Below are 18,571 nucleotides of genomic sequence, written 5' to 3' on the forward strand. Positions count from 1 at the left end.
ACATACTAACTTCCAAATAGAAAGGATATCAAAAGATCATTACTTTAATTGTTTTTTATATCTTTCCATCGTTAACAGTGTTTGCAAGTGACGCCTTAAACTTATTCGCTTTTGTTCAGCCTCTTCTTGGTTAAACCAAGTGTGCGCATCACCACAATAATCGCTTGGACTTGTTTAGTAGTTACCGAGATCCTAGCAAAAAAGTTGGAAATTTTGATAAAGCACAGTTGATAGAAAATACATGGTGAATGCTTACAATACTTCACCTGCAAGAAATGTTTAAGAAAGAAGGATATGTAAATTCCACAGTTGTTGCTGTCAATTGGTTGTTGTGGTACCTATAATAAACACAACCAAACCATTTATAAAAAAGTGGTTAATGGAAGAATTCTACTGATAATTTAAGGCATGTTAAGGGAAAGTCAACATGTTACATCTGACATTGTTGCATGATGTTGGATCATCAAACAATATTACCTTTAACACTTTGTATCATAGCGTAGCAAGTTTATCTGGGACTTTGTGAAACTTAGTATAGACATGTTGTAGGAAACTAGAAAGCATAGTTAAAGTATAAGTATATTGGATATGTAAACAGTTTGGAACTAATGATGTGTTCAGTTTTTATGACTGTACTGCAATAATACACATTACCCTCTTCAACAAACATGCGATGAAATTAAAAATGGCAGTATAGTACTGGGCAGAGAACTGGAAAAATATACAAGCACAAGGGATAATATTTCCAGTGCAGGGACAAGAAATATGACATCAAGAACTAATTTTGAGCAGTCATTCAAAGGCCTGAAAGCAAAATCAGATTCGACAGGGTTTTCAGGTTACTCAGAGTTTGAGTAAAACAAATCCTCATACTTAAAATCCTGGTCAGGTCTGATTTGAATATTACTTACTGTACATATACAAGCTTTTGGCTTCATGATATATACAGTACTGTTTGTACATACTGTACCTAAAAATTTTGCTTATTTCAGTCTTCCTCACTTCAATGTCCCAGGATAGTGAGTCCATGATGATAATATGCCAGGGAGTTACAGCAGCTAACAGCCAGTGTTTACTGCAACATAAAAGAATACAACACACTTTATTTCTAGTTTTATACAGTGAAATATTTTCTACAATATTAAGTATTATATTTGGGATTAACATCATGTAACAATTTGCACTATTAGCTGTAAAATCTAGAAACTGTTGTATACCTTCTGTTAATAGGAATAAATAGGTAATCTTCATCCAGCAACTTTTGTGTAAAGAACATCTCTGCTTTTTCATTTCTCTCCTTCCTTAATAATTGATAAAATGATAGTAAAAATCATCCAGTGGTTGCAAGTAGTCCATTTGTTTATAGTTAAGTCATTGTCTAGTACTGTATATTACACAGTAATGTAAGGGTAGTATTTTATGTACCAACATATTGAACAGAATATATTGTACAATTGCTGCATTTGGTATACTTTTGTACCTTGACAATTTATTCTGCCTTCCTGCTCTCCACACAACACAGTGTAAAAAAAAACTAATAATTGGAAACTGGCAACATAACTCCCTAAATAGAAAGTGAAGTTCGACCTTAGTAATCTTCTCATGCTCAATTTTTTATTATGCCAGCCTGGTGAAGAATGTCACTTATTGTTAAGCTAGCTGTTTTCCAATTTTGAGAGGTATATTTTTTGAAATATTTTACTAACAGTACAATCTGCATTTTGATACATACGTACGTACGTACGTACGTACGTACGTACGTACGTACGTACGTACGTACGTACATACGTACATACGTACATACGTACATACGTACATACGTACATACGTACATACGTACATACGTACATACGTACATACGTACATACGTACATACGTACATACGTACATACATACATAAAGTAACTTACTCCATTAAAAACTTACTCCATTAAAACTGCAACAATATTGCTGTTTACCATTCTTTGTGCTTGAAGGCTATGGATACAAGATTGATATACTTCGACACCGTGTACCTTTACTGATACTTCACTTTTGTTTGCTCTTATGGGGACAGTGGTAATGGTGGTAGACTCCATGGCCCGCTTGCTGGTTGTTACTTCACAATAACGTGGTTTTGTTGCAGTGGATTTTTGTTCTGCAGTAAATGGTTTCTTGGTAATATTTATGCAACCAGTCTTTATAATCCCTAAAATAATAAATATTATGTACACCATTAATTATTTTACTGATAAGTTACTATACATACTTATGCATTGTGGTTACTATATTGCCAGCACCCTGCTAAATCTCAGAATTTTCATGTTTATGAGATATGAACAAACATAACTAAGATTTATTTGTCTTACCTTTCTGGTCATAGTTATCTCCAAGTGCATGTACCATAAATGGAAAGACATGTTCAATCCAAAATTGCTCAAGTTTTTGAAGGGCAGTTTCCATGAATTTGACATCGTATGGTACATTGACATTTAGGATACCACATTCAGTCCAAATAACAAAGTCACAGCTCTTTAGTTCAGTGACAAACATTTGTAATTGAACTTGTAGGTAATATCTACACCCAGGCTTCAAAATAAATTTGTCTTTTATCTTTTCGCCACCAATCTCAGGAGTGATAAATGCTTCCTTGGGTGAAATTTGTCTATGCTTCCATGGACACTTGTATTCAATTACAACTCTAGGACAATTCTCAGCACAGCAGCAGGAACGAATATTGTCGACACTTGCACCAATAAAAGGTTTTTTTTCTGAAAGCAATAATCCCTTGGATTCTAGTGATAGCTTGCGATGTTTTTTACACTCTACTTTGTAGTAGCATCTACGTGCACTGTTTTCGTGCTTTAAACCCCTATCCCTTGGATTTTGTGGATTATCAAGAGCTCCTTCGTTTTCACTACAAGTGGGTACTTCGTGAGATGTTATTTTATGCACAAGAGAAGTAACATTCCTTTTTAAGCCTTTGTTCGGGCTATTCTGCATGCTTTGAGCCCTGTGAGCTATAGAGCCAGTTATAAGACCAGCTTTATGTTTGTACCACTCCTTACATTGCCACTGTTTGACTGTTGTTATGTTTATCATGTCGATTTCTTCTTGGTTATGACACAAATCAGGAGGCAGTTTGTCCATGGATGTTTCTGCAAAAACTTCATTTCCCTTTTTAGCACAGAGTTGCTTGATCTTTTCCTCCATTATTCCATACTGTGATTCACTATTGACAGATTTATGCCCACCTCTATCTTTCCCAATACCATTACAATATCTAGGATTGTCATAGAATTTGGCTAGCAAAGGTAAAATGGATGGTCTTGTACCAGATTCTATTAAGGACTTGGTAAACATTTTTAGAGATTCCTCTGTTGGAGGAACCCGATCATCTTCATGTCGTAAATCCACATCTATATGTTCACAATATACATGCTCAAGTTTAGGTTTTTTACGAGGCAGCTCACATTTGCCAATGTTAAGATTTTGTACTTCACATGGTCTACTGTCCACAGTGGGCTTTTTTATCCATATACAAGGTGCACTCGTTGGACTATCCTTGTCACAAGTGTTGAGCAAATCCTCTAATAAATACATGGCAGCTGCAATGTGTTTGCAGCCCCCATCACGTCCCCCTTTGCAGTGACATCTAGCTTTTGTTCGCTCCTTTACCCTCAACGATGAACCAACAATCATAATATGACTTGCCTTTGTCTGTCTTGTCCTTCATCGCTGGCTTAACTTTAGCCATATAGAGATGAACTCTTTTGTTCAACATGGTTTCGGTGGACAGTGATTCCACATAACCGTCTTGAAATAGGCGATATTTGTCGAATGATTTATATGCTGCTAAACCTTGCTTGTCGTAGTCGCTCAAATGACTGATTAGGTAGTTAAAAATATCATATAAACCAAACGGCGGTGAATCCGCAAAGTCATTCACAAGTTTGTGAGCGGAAATAAAGGGGTCATTAATTTCCATATCATTAATAATTAATACTCCACTGTCCTGGTTTTGATCTTTTTCGAAATTCGGATCAAAAGGAAGCATCATTTTCTCTACAGCGATTGCAATCTCAACTTATGCCGGTTTTAAATAGCCATTTACGCTAACGCCTCGGTCACGAAGATACTCTTTCAGCTCCACAACCGTCATATTTTTAAACATTTTTGAGCCTGGCTCGGTAAAAGACATGTTTTTCGATACAAAAGCTTTTAATATTCACCCCGTCGGTCCTTTTTTTTTTAAAGAAATTCAGTTTTTAATAACTACGTTTAAGTCGCTCCTGTTAACAGTAAATACATTCTTTGTCGAATTGTTTGTCCGAATTCTTGTGTTTTGGTCACATGCGATGCCATGTGTTTTTTGAGTGCCGGAAAGGTGGATTGCAAGCATTGTGCTTAAGTCTACTAATAAACCAATTAAGCATTGTGCTAATAAGTCTACTACTAAAATCATATGGATGCAGAAGTCACTGATAACACACCAATATTATAGAATTTACACATATAGAGAGGCCTCTTGTTCAGACTAATGGTCTAAAATGCTACTCAGGGAAAACTGCTCGAAATGAAAAAGGTATCTTTTACTGTAGACTTGAGTTGAGTTGGTCACTTACTAAGAATTCTAGCATTAATCTTCCAATCAAGTAATTGGTCATTTTCAAATTCAACATGAAAAGCAATACAGTGAGCATTCTTTGTTCACTTATAATTGTAGTTGTATACTGTAAGCACCTTAAAGTGCCTATATCATGCTCAGGGGGTCATACTAAATACCGACAAAAACCGACAAAAACCGACAAAAACCGACAAGAAGCACAGAAATACCAGCAAGAACCAACAAGAAGCACAGAAATACCGACAAGAACCGACAAGAAGCAGAGAATTACCGACAAGAACTCCGACAAAAAATTATACTAAGGGCAGACAAAAACCGACAAAAATACAGATAGTGTGTGCTGAACGTGGACATTTTTTTTGCATTATACTATTATTAGAGACACGCACAAAGTTAGTGTCTTGAAAGATCGTTACTAAAACCCGGTCTCACGTCAAATTCGTGAAGATGGTAAAATCGTAAAAAGCTTTATAATAATACATGAAATAAAAGTTTTATAATATATAATACAAAACAGGTCTAATACAAAATATGTGGTAACATGATTATGAAACCGATCAAGCTGAACTAATCACGCACAGGTGTTAAGTGAATGTAGCTGTTTTTACAATAACAAAAATTCGCTAAGATCAAAATTTTTCAGTTATTTACCGAACCCAGATATTTATTCTTGGCGGTGCACAATCTTAGAAACAAGTTATTGGCTAAATTCACAAGCGAAAGCAGTTTTTCGCAGAAATGTTTTTGTAAAATAGTTTAAAAAAAATTAGAAAGTTCACAGTTGAAATTGTCATCAGTTTGAGTTTAACAACGCAGCGTCAATCTTTATCTTCTGTTGTTTTCCTATTTTAATTATATCATATTTTACAGTTAAATCATTTTTCCAGTCAAAAGTAAATTTTGTGTTATAATCTGACTAGCTGTTACATGCGAAGTTTTCAAACAACACATGAGTCATAGCACAAGAATGTGCTCATTAGCATAACATTAGGTACCCATGGTATTCAGGGACGTATCCAGTGTTAATTCTTTTCGTCTTTGACAAGTCCCTCTATCGAGGTCCTCAACAGGGGGTATGCATATTTACTAGAAATGCAATAGCCCTTTTGATTTTTAGATCCCTACTTGCCCTACCTGTTCTTTCCAATGCTTGTTCCTTCGTAAAATTGAAGATTACCTGACTATGAACCTTAAAATTAATTGCTCAATAATATTTTCCTTTAATATTTTATCCATTCCATACTTTTGACGGTATTTGCTTGCTTTGTGTTGGTTCTTGTCGGTATTTCTCAGCTTCTTGTCGGTTCTTGTCGGTATTTCTAAGCTTCTTGTCGGTTTTTGTCGGTTCTTGTCGGTATTTAGTATGACCGTGCTCAGGGGTTTAGGTTTTTTTGTAATATTTATTAAACAATATAAAGTCAATTTGTAGTTTATCTTCTTAGAAATAAAAACATTACAGTTTTGGATGTGACACCAAAAGGGGAATTGCAAATTACTTTCCCTTTGTATTCGGCCACTAAAATTTCCCTGTTGAAGTCACATCCAGAACTTAAATGGGGAATTAAACCGTGAAGAGTCTGGGTAACTTTTTTCTAAGAAGATAGATACTTTTATATTGTTTAAATATTGCAGAAATGTAAAATTCCTGAACATGATATTGAGGCACTTTAAAAGAGTCAGTTTCCCATACACATATACATATACACAAAACACAATACATAACACATGCACACACACATGCACACGAACACACACACACATACTCACAGACCCTCTATGCTTTGTTTCCCCCTCCCAAAAAAAAACAGTTTGAGAATTTAAAATAAAGAAAATTACAATGATTTTCTGCCGATTTTTTGGAAATTAATTTATCTTTCCATTTTCCCCAATCCCCATATTGCATATCTTTTCTCTCATTTTCATTGTGATATAACATTGATCTATAAATATTTCACATGTTATGGTGTTGTTTATAAGTAAACCCAAGACAGCACTACCATCTTATTATAGGATGTGGCTTATGGAGTTATTGTTCCAGTATTATATAGAGTTCACTGGGTTATAATATCGCTGACCCCCAGTAGAGATTGATGTAAAGAAGACCAAGGTGAATGTCATTGATTTGACTCACGATAGCCCTATTAAACCAACTAAGCCTACTGTGAAATATGAAATCAGTGAATTGCATCCAGATGTAAGTTTACCAGAATTCAAAGATGAGGATTTGGAAGAAGAAACAGACGATTATTTCGATAATCCTAACTGGCCAGTTTGGGCTAATCCTAAAAGATGCATCCCATCAGCAAGCGAAGATATGCAGCACTCGACCTGTTGGTGTTCGCCATAATGCTCTCTTTGCCATTGATCTTAAGAAAATCTCTCTGAGAGACCTGATGGCTGATGACAATGGCTCATGGATGATCTCCACTCCACGAAGAGCGTATAAAGTTGACAAAAACACTGAATCTGGTAAACTGACTGTTAGATGCACAGATTCCGTGAAAGAGCGAGGAACCTATACCCTAATAAGGCAGTATGGTGTGCATAAGGCAAGTCAGAAGAAAGGGATAAGGTTCAGATGTCTTGTGGCAACATCAATAGACCATAATAGTGTCACCCTTCCCGTGGCTGTGCTACAATACTTCTTTAAAGGAGATGAACAAGAAGTAGTTTTGGCCCCTCATGGCAACGCCAGTGCAAGTAATAAATGCCCCTACATCCGCACACAACCGACAACCTTGGCTTCTATCAATGATTCGTGTCAAGCAAAACCACCTAAAAGAGTTTACGTGGAGCAGTTTCAGCGTTCCGGTGGGCTGACTGACAGCAGCAGCCTCGCATCTGAGCCACGAAACTTTAAACAAATTTACAACGCTCGTGCCTCCTGCTCAACAAGTACCGACAAAGATGAGATCCAACATTCAATTTAGGAAACCTTTTCATGACAGTCACCACCTACAAGCACCTGATGTTGCGAAAGAGCTCCAATGGTGTGCATCCTGTCTTCATAGGTCCATGCTTTATTCATATGCAACAGAATACAGAAACATACTACTCGTTTCTGTCCTGTCTCAGCAATTGAACATACGGCGAAGGAGTCTTCAATCGACGTTCAACATTCGCTACGTGGTTAAACAAGACTACAAAACATGGATCAACTACTCTTGTCCTTCCAGTAAGAACTTTTATAATTGATTTGACTATCTGTGTGGATATTTCACCTAATCCAGGACCTAATATTGACCGAAATAAAACAAAGAATTTGGAAACCCATGGCCAAAAGCCGCCATTGTCATGCATGGGTACCTCATACAGCGAGGAAATTTGCATGTCCTCTGCTAATAATACTTTATCAAACCAGTTCAAGATTCCTGTAGTTTTCTCCAATCGTCTTGATTATTTGAAACTTCGTCGCACAAGACCTGTAACATCTAATCTTGTTCAGATCCCACTCACAGAGCAGTCATTTCATAACACCGGAAAGCATTTACGACTTTGCTATCTCAATGCAAGATCTTTAAAGAATAAATCTGCTGATTTTGTTTGTTATGCTCCTTCAACTGGCGCGGATATTTTTGCCATCACCGAAACCTGGCTTACCGAAGACGATATGGCACATAGAGCAGAAATTACTCTGCCTGGATATAAACTGCTTGACAATCCGCGTGTTGGACGAATTGGCGGCGGAATTGCATTGCTATTTAGGGAGAATATTGAGGCAAAAAGAGTCGATAGCGGTGAACGTAAATTGTTTGAGTTCTCTGAATGGACACTACAGTATTGTTTGACAAAATTGAGGATAATTATTGTCTATCACACCCCTTACTCCACTGTTCATCCTGTCTGTGCAAATGTATTCCTTAAGGAATTCTCCACATATCTAGAATCAGTAATCATGTCCCCCGAACCCCTGCTAATTGTTGGTGATTTCAACATGCACGTCAACATCCCAAATGATCCATATGCCACTCAATTTTTAGACCTCTTGTCATCAATGGGTCTTGACCAACATGTCGATAAACCGATGCACATCTCTGGTAACATTCTCTATCTGATAATTACCCGTTGCTTTGACTCCTTGGTTCTAACCAGTCCTTTAATCGATTATTTATTCTCAGATCACATGACAGTCTTATGTGACATCATGCTAGGAAAACCACCACCTATGATGAGAAAAGTGACATATAGAAAAATCAAGTCAATTGATAAGAAAAAGTTGCAAGGTGAATTGATGTCTTCTCAGCTTTGCATGAATACCCCTGATACGCTCAATCAACTGGTAGAATGTTACAACAAAACTTTATCTCAGGCTTTAGATCGACATGCACCAATATGTACGAAAAGCATAAAATCAAGACCATTAGTTCCATGGTTTAATGAGGAAATTAAGGTAGCAAGACATGAGAAAAGAAAAGCTGAGAGAAAATGGCGAAGAACTGGTTCTCTAGATGACAGGAAGAGTTATAAAATCAAGAAGAACATGACTAATCGACTTATGAATGATGCTCAAACTCAGTTTTATCAGAATTTCATCGAGGAGAATAATACGAACCAAAAGAATCTGTTCACTGCTGTAGATAAATTACTTAATCAGAGTGACAAGCGGAAACGGAAATTTGCAGATCAAATGGGAAGTTATTTTGTCTCAAAAATCCACAATATACACACAAAGCTCGATATTAGTGCATACAGTTTACCGGCAGACTCTTTTGATATTTCTTCCGGAACAACTACTCATTTACATAATTTTACTGTCCTTACGGAAGAAGAAGTTTTGAAAATTGTCAAAGGCTATACGAAAAAGAGCTGCGACCTCGATCCCATGCCTACGCCATTAGTAATCGATTGTATTGATGTGCTGTTGCCGATTATTACAAAAATCATTAACCTATCTTTGAAGTCGGGAATGTTCCCTGATGCTTGGAAGAACGCTCTTGTTCATCCTCTACTAAAAAAGTTTGGTCTTGACCTTCTTTTCAAGAATTATAGACCAATAAGCAATTTACAATATGTTTCAAAATTAACAGAAAAGGCAGTGTTCAACCAGACACACACACATATGATGGCTAACTCAGTTTACCCCCAGTCACAATCATCTTATAGACTAGAGGTTTCATAGTACCGAAACAGCACTCCTGAAAGTTACGAACGATATTCTATTGAAGATGAATTTGCAAGAAGTTATTTTGTTGGTCACACTTGATTTAAGTGCTGCCTTTGACACTGTTAAACACGGCATTTTAACACGGCATGTTGGAATCCAAGAAAAAGCCCTCGACTGGTTTAAGTCTTACTTGAGTAATAGGAGTCAACAAGTATCTCTTGATGGATCAATCTCCAAGCAATTCGATCTAGACTCTGGTGTACCACAGGGGTCATGTTTGGGCCCCCTCCTTTTTATCATGTACGCATCAAAGCTGTTCAAAGTGATTGAAGACCAGCTTCCTGACGCACATGGCTATGCTGATGATACACAACTTTATTTAAGTTTTAAGCCTAATTCTGGTTCATCACAACAAGACGCTGTGTTAGCTATGGAGAATTGTATAGAGAAGATTAGGCAGTGGATGATCCATGATAGACTGATGATGAATGACGATAAGACTGAGTTCATGATCATTGGTACTTGTCAGCAACTGAGTAAATTACAACCTACGAGCATCTCAGTAAACAATTCCACAATCTATCCTAGGCCCATTGTCAAGAATCTAGGAAGCTGGCTTGATTCACATTTGAAGATGTCCACTCATGTTACAAATGTATGTAAAGCATGCTTTTTCCATCTTCATAACATCAGGTGTATTAAGAAGTTTTTGTCTAAAGACAGCTTGTTGATCCTAGTACACGCATTTATTACCAGCAAATTAGACTACTGCAACAGCTTACTTTATGGTCTTCCCAAAAAACAGATTTCCAAACTCCAACGCGTTCAAAATGCCGCTGCCAGACTGGTCATGGATATTCGGAAGCACTCCCACATTACTACTGTTCTGCGCGAACTACATTGGCTTCCTGTCCACGCAATAATTCACTTTAAAGTGTTACTTTTAAGGCCATCCACGGGCTAGCACAAGGACTTAGTCAAGTCTAAGTCCTCCTACAGTCTTCGATCTAACAGCGGCATTTTGCTGCAACCTCCGAAAGAGAAAATACTTGTGACATTGGGTGGCAGATCGTTTCATGCGGCTGCACCTCAGTTATGGAATAGTCTTCCAGTTAATATTAGAACAATAACTGCAAGTGAAGTGTTTAAGAAATCTCTTAAGACCTATCTTTTTAACCAATTTTTAATATAGAAGTAGCTATAATATTTCTATTTTAGATTTGTAAATTATCTATTTTATACTGGTTGTAGACATTGCTTATAGAATGAACCTGTGCATGTTAAGCGCCATTGATCTGTCACTGTAAATAGGGCTATATAAGTATTAAAATTTTTATTATTATTACTGTATGTATGCCCTTTTGGATACTGCAAAACTATAACAAACACTCATAATGTTTAGTGGTATAAAATATGATTTTACATTGCACAAAAAGTACCCATATAAACCACATTTTCTCGTAAATCACATAAATCTCGCTTTGAGAATGGACATGGTCCCCAACCATTAATAGATAATATTATACTATAAAGATTTTCCATCGTTAGATCATTACTAATTAACTGTCTAAACTGTGTCACCTGCACTATATTTTTTATTATGTATTTTATGCTGGCGGCCATGCTGAGTTTATTAATATGGATGACAATTTTGGTCTGATTTTATAGCCCAATTTTTTTCTAGATTGCTGGACTGGTTGATGCAGCCAGCTGTGAAACGTTTGATATGCAAGTGTCAGATACCAAAGACAAGTGGGAGAACATCGCACCTGGCTCCCATACCTGGTTTACTAAAACCAAGGTACCTGTCTTTAGGACAAGTATGATTGCACCTGTACAAGAGGCAGCTCAGTTAGGATCCCCCCACAGCCGTACACTGACAACGCCAATGAAAGTAAGAATTTTGTTCTGAAGAGCTGGGTTGAGTTTCTGAAGAGCAGCATCCCTGTGTTTATTACAAAATTGAGAGATTGTGTCCAACAGAATCTTACAGAAGCGGAATGTGCCATCTACAACGCTGGAGAATATGAGCTTGCCCCGGAGGTCAAGTTTCTCGAGGTAGGATTCCAGTTGATTTAAGTGTGTTATCATTGGTTACAGCTTTATCTAAACGAAGACCGAGCAATTAAACACCTATATATATTTGTAAAGTTTGATATTTATCGCAAATTAAGCTATACTGTAATTATTAGTACATGAATAAATAAACGTTCTTATTGTATAGGTTGACTCGACAGAGTGGCACAGATGGAATGAGCAACAGCGGCGAAATCATCTGAAGAAGTTTAGCAAAGCAGTTGTCCCTCTAGCATTGTCTACACCTAGCAATAGCATCACGCAGCAAGCTACATCAACAAGCAAGATCCCGAACTCAGTCCCAGGCTTATCTGTTTCCGGCGACGATATCGACATCAATGGACTACCAAAAGTCACTTTTCACAGAATTCTCACTAAAGCTGCTGGCCTTGTTGCAAAAAATGATGCGATCGTCAACGCCCCTGGAAACGTGGATGCCAGGCTGGTAGAGAGCAAGGATAAAGTAAGGCCTCATTTCGTCCAAAAGGATAAATCAGAACAATATGTATGTGACGTAGATTGCAATATGTGGCAGTCCGCACGCATATGTTCGCACATAGATGCTGTAGCAGAACACGCAGGTGTGCTTTCCTCCTTTATTGACTCTAGAATGAAGAAAAAGACCCGGACAACTCTTTCAGGCGTAGTTCTAACTGGAGCCCCAAAGGGAGCAGGGAAAAAGGTCGGTAAACCGACTACGAAAAGATATGGCCAAGGTACAGCAAAGCGAAGTGTCAAGAACCTTGTGAGCCCTTTTCATGATAACCAATCATCAGCAGGAACAAACTCTCCGAAAACCCCATTTGAAACCCCGCCTTTTGTATTGAAGTGGGTGAACAGGAGAATTTCAGTTTGTCAGGGTCGATGTGGAAAACCCATGCGAACCCCAGATGGGAGCACTTTTCCAGCTCCTTATGACCTCTGCGTGGCTACACTTCTACACAGATAGAGATGGTACGAAGAAGCTTGGGAAAGAAAGTGATAGTCATTACCACCTTCGGCGATCGCACCTAGACAACGCTGCCCCGGCTTTCCATAATGGCAAGGAAATGCGCGTCCCACAAGAAGTACACAACCGGCTTACCATGACGCACAAAAGAGTACTCCAGCAAGAGTTCGGACAATCCATGTGATGATAAATTTCCCCTTGGCTGAAACAACTCCATAGTCAACATGTTATGTTTTTTTTAGTATATATACATATCTGAATGTATATACCTACAATACGAAGATTTTGTATCCATGCATGTATTATTTTACTGTTGAGTTATGTTATAAACGTTTCTGTTTATTAAGCAATGTGTGGTTAGTTGGTCTGTTGCCCAGGGAAAATTTTGTGTGTGCATATTTTGAAATATGAACATTGTTATGCAAGTTTCTTTATTGGAACACTTTTTAACCCTGACTAAGGGTAAAATATTAGCTAGTTTTGAGTAGAATAACAACTTCCCTTCCCCGCCTTAAGTTTGTTGCGTTTATGTAAAATTTGTAAGAATTTCACAAATATTTTGTTTTAAAAACAACCTTTTTATTATTACTACATATGTTAGCTGAGGTACTTCAAGTTTTAATGGCGAGGGCTGCAGAGAGAAAAAATTCCTTCTCAGGGTTTGAATCTCCCGAAATTTGCTTCAGAATATGCTTGGAATCCTCCGATGATGTGTTGTGGTGTCCTAATAGAAATTGAACGGATCCCTGTTTTCTGAAAACCAGTTTTGATTTGACTCGCACCCCCCCCCCTCCCCGTATATCAATTTCGTCCCGATGTGCCTGCGCTTGGAGATCTTTAACATCTTAAACCAATCGATTGCCCACTGCGACAATTTGGACGAAAATATATATTTTTAAAGATATTTGAGGGATTTTTTCTGAAATTTGGACTGTTTCGTGAAGTGTTTCACTGTTTCGTTTCGCTGTGTTTAGCACTGTCCGCTTTAATGTATAACCAAAGTGATTTAAAGGTGTATGAAAGAAATTACAAATATTTCATCATCGTTGTGTTATATACTGTATATATTTTATCTTTATTTCATTTCCATCCAAATTTAATACTTCCAAACTGAAAGTTACTTTCTCATGTTTTTCTGACCTTTTCTATTTCAACATTTGAAATAAAAAAAAATCAACACTTCTGTAATCAATGTCAAGAAGTGTTAAATTATGCTGTCAACAAATTGGGATGGACCGCAAAATCACAAAGCGAACAAGTGATTGACCCTGCCAAGATGTCACAAGAAAAAGAGGGTGAAACATTTAGTGAAATGAGAATTAACAAATGAAAATTTTTTTACTGGTTTAGAATAATTGCTAAATTTTTATGAGCAGAACCAGCGTTCGAATGATGTTGTCACAAAAAAGCAGCTATCGATTCATTAAGAAATCACAGTGAAAGCTTTATGAACATAGTAATCTATATATCTAATGAGAACAAGCCATGAAATAATAAGGAATTTTCAGGTTATGTAATTGGATTGCCACCGCACCTGTGAATTTCCTGCACATACAACATGCGCACAAATTGCTTTAATGTCACTAGTCTCTCGAGCCTTGTCATGGATGGTGAGTTACTGGACCAAAATGTAACATTAGGCAGGGCACTTCAATTGAGCTTTGGGTTCTTGGCTTCAGTTGGACAAACATTGCCAAGGTGCTACTTTTTTCCTGGTGGACTATTTATCAGAGAGCTCATGAGTTTGATCTGATCTATATGAGTAGATTTAGTGACATTAGGGACCAACAGTTGGATGATAAAGTACGTTCTTTTATCAACAAACAATGCAACCTTGTTGGGCGTTCCATTGTGTTGGAGCGATATGTGGACTTAACTGTGCAACAAGAATGCATTTGTAGGTGTTAGGCATGGTTTGATCCAGATGATATCCGGATATGTTTGGCAGTAAAAGTTTTAAGAAAAGCCTATCAAGTGTCTCGGCCAAACAGTTTTTTTGCGCATAGATGGCCATCAAAGTTCAATGCACTGGGGGTTCGTTGTACATATAGCAATTGATGGCTTTTCAAGATTGATCACCTATTTACATTGTTCTACAAGTAATTACAGTCTTATTGTTAAAGATTTGTTCCTTGTTGAAAAAGGAGTGTATGGGTGGCCATCAACAGCAGTTGCTGACATAGTTGAGCAATACCAGTTGGTTGACAACACAACTTGGTATGGTTTTGACCCATTCACACCTAGTTCAATGGATGACTTTCTATTGTTGAGGTCAATGATATCAACATTCAATTACCTATAGGTGTTCTAAATAATCTTGCAGAATCTATAAATCACTTCAACTATATGTTATTGATATTTTTATCAATTACCTTAACTTTATGAAATCAGTGTTATGATTTTTTTCTCATTAAAAAAGTCATAGAATGGGCTCTTTCTCTTTGTTTAGTATTGTTCAAAATTTAAAACTTTTAAAGTTCTTGCTACATAAAAAATTCAGTAATTAATGCAACAAATGCTATAAAGGTTAACTGGAAAACGCAGGTATGGGTAGATTGTGACAGGTAGATTTGTGCCAGGTAGATTTTTGCAAGCTACATTGTGCCAGGTAGATTTTTGCTGGCTAGATAGTTTGTTCGCACAGTATTTGTTTCTTAACAGACGTAGCCTAACAAACTCTCGCTGTTTACTGAGAAAATTCCCTGTTACTTCGTACAATTCCATAAAAAAGTGATATTGCTCTCAAGGAATGGTTATATAATCAAGCAATGGCGTCACCAGAAAGGGAGTTGGCGAGGATGAGTCTGAGGGGGACAGATCTGCATAAATGGCAATACGCGACCCCCTCTACAGATATTGTCAGTGAAATGAGCTTTAATAATAAATAATTTGGGTCCTGTTAAACCTATAATCGAATTTCCCCTATCAACATCTAGGGAAAAGAACCTTCAAGTTCCAATCTCGTTGGTATGAATTTCATTCATGGCCAGAATATTCTGTACTGAAAGATGCAGCATTTTGTTTTTACTGTAGGTGCTTTAGGACACTTGGTAAGTGCACAAATATTACATGATATTTATAACTTAATTTTCAAGCATCATAGAATTTACATAGTTGGCGAAGGTAAATTAATTAATAAATAAAGTTTCAATTCAACTTAATAAATTGGGATTGATAACGAACAACGTCATTATACTTAAGCCTACTAGATGAAAAAGTGGTTTTAATTTTTGACAGTAAATTGTCACCATTCCTACCTTCTGGCAATATCCTAATAAGATTTTTTAAAACAGATAAGCAGTGGTTTTGACACTATTTGTATCTTCCGGCAGTCTGCTTTTTTGGCATGTCATACCTCAAATTAGTATATGTTGCAATAGGCACACTTCAAACCTAGCTCAATTAATTCTATAGCAGTCTGACTCAGAAAACCACTTTTTTTCCCACTCATATTTTGCCACACAAAACAATTTCTGTAATTTATTAATGTAGTATAATTTGGACCTAATACTTAACCTTAGTTGGAAGCTCAGAAGAAACATTTACAAAGATGGGCTTTTGTACATGGAAAAAAGCTTATGGTAAAAGTGGAAAACTGGCTAATCATGCTAAAACACAAATGCATATGAAGTCAATGGAGCCGATGCAGAACTTTAAAAGTGAGAAACAAAATATTGATGTGCAACTTGCTGGCATAGCTGAAGCTTCAAAGACAAGAAAAGAATGAGAAGGAAATGGACAGATAGTTTAGACAATTTTTGATGTAGTCTGACATTTGGTGAAGCAAAATAATGCATTTTGTCAACAGGATAACACAAATGATTCAGGCAATCTGGAATTCCTGGAATAACTTTTGTTTTTATCTATGTATGATAAACCATTGAAATGCTGGATGGAAACTCAGCCACAGAATTTGTCGTCTTTTTCTTCCAGTATTAAAAATGAAATGATTGGCATTCTCAGGAATATGATTATTAAAATAATACAATCCAAAGTGATTTCTGCCACGTATTTCTCAATTGAATGTGACGAAGTCACATCCCACAAAGTCACATGTCTGTTGTTGTTCGGTATGTCTACGATTATTGTATTTGGAAAGGTGTATCAAGCTACATTGTGTGACTAGTTTAACAGGGCAAAGCCTTGCAGCTGTTAATATTGCTATTCTTGCAAACATGAACTTTCCCATCTCCAATTTAGTTGGTAAAGGCTTTGATGGGGCAAGTAACATGTCAGGCAAGGACGAAGGCATTCAACAACATCTCACTGCAGCTGGTGCTGATAAATCTATATATTTCCACATCTTTGTCCTTGTTGCAAAGCAAGGAAAAGATAGATCAGTTTCTACAGGAGGCATGCAAATATTGCATGGACCAAGGATTGGTTGTGGATGACTTTGATCAGGTTGATCAGCAACATCCAAACATATCAAAGCGTCGGCTCACAATACACTCTTATTTCAACAATGGTACATTCTATGTAGGCCAAGACACCAGAGCAATCCAAGAAGAAATACCTGGTAATTTTTCTTCCCATTTTTGAACTGGATGTACAATGAGCTGGAGAGGAGGTTCTCTTCTAAAGCCTGTGAAATATTGGCTAAAACCTGGCTAAATTTTACAGAATCGATCCCCATGTTGTTGTAAATCAGTTCATTCTGTTTTCGAAGTCTCATGAAATTAAAGTCTGGAAGGAGAAGTATGAAGAATTTCTTAAGATGAAAGAGAAGGCTACCAACGATCCCTCAACAAAAGCACCCAAGACTTGGCTTTGCCTGCCAACTCTTTTAAAGGTTTTTTGAGAGAATTCAATCAGCAACCTGTACCCTAATCTGTTTGCAACAGTTGCTTGTGTGAACGAGCACATAGCAAATGAATATAATAAGCAACTATCTTCAAATGTTGGTGTCTGATGAATGTCTTGAAGATATGCTTCATATCAGCTAGAAAGAGACATGGCAAATAAGATTGAGTTGGATACTCTCATTCACACTTTTAGATTAGCTAACAACAGAAAGTTGCCTGCGTGAAAACTTTTTTTTTTTTTAATATTTTGACATAGGTAATTGGAACCATATTGTAGTTCTTATATAGTTATAAGATAATTTGTAACAATTGTCTGAATTAAACCAACTAGAGAAAAAGGTTAGGACGTTGTGTATATGTGGGCAAAAGGGGAACATAATAAGTAATTTGTTAAATAGTTAATTGCGGATTAAGGGGTGTAGAAATAGAAATGAAAATAACCAGATATGGTAGTTACGAATTTGTTGGACAACTGCCAACCATGTGGTGTGATTGAAATAAAACTTTTTGTAAAAAGGGTTTTGTTTGTGTATGATGGAGTTCTTCAAGAAACTATGTAGTTACGTGTGTAGTAATAGGTTGTGTAGTGTTGTTGGTGGCGTTCAAATCAAAGAAATGTGAGGAGGTAGGTAAAAACGTAAAACGGAAGACAAGATAGGCAAGCGTGCGAATCAGTATCCCCATATGCGGTGTTTCATCCTTTTGCGGACTCATCAGCGGGGAGCAGGGTCGGCTTGTGTAAAAGAACCATGAAGATAAGAAGTGAGTAAAAGTGGTGTGTGTTTGTAGGAGAATCATAAAGAATCAAACCTGCGTGAAAGTGTGTTCGTAAAAGGTAAAATAGTAAAATTAAGCTGTGTGTCTAACCAAAGTTGTTGTTGTACTTGGATAAACCAATGCAATGAGCCATCTTAAAGTTGTTGTGAAACCGTGTGAAATTTTATCAAAAATCGGCTAAAGAATGCTTAACAGCCGAGGTTGTACTTGTTCAAGAAGCTTGATCGAAAAGGGGTCAGAGAATACACGTGTGT

General features: G+C 37.0%; 1 pseudogene; it reads right to left on the bottom strand.

Moving 5' to 3' along the window:
* Positions 1-318: 318 nt before the first annotated feature.
* LOC114528343 lies at positions 319-4,141 on the bottom strand (annotated as a pseudogene).
* Between the last annotated feature and the right edge of the window lie 14,430 nt (positions 4,142-18,571).

Source organism: Dendronephthya gigantea, unplaced genomic scaffold (assembly GCF_004324835.1).
Source record: "Dendronephthya gigantea isolate DGI-Jeju-01 unplaced genomic scaffold, DenGig_1.0 000049F, whole genome shotgun sequence".
In the NCBI taxonomy this organism is placed as follows: Eukaryota; Metazoa; Cnidaria; class Anthozoa; order Malacalcyonacea; family Nephtheidae; genus Dendronephthya; species Dendronephthya gigantea.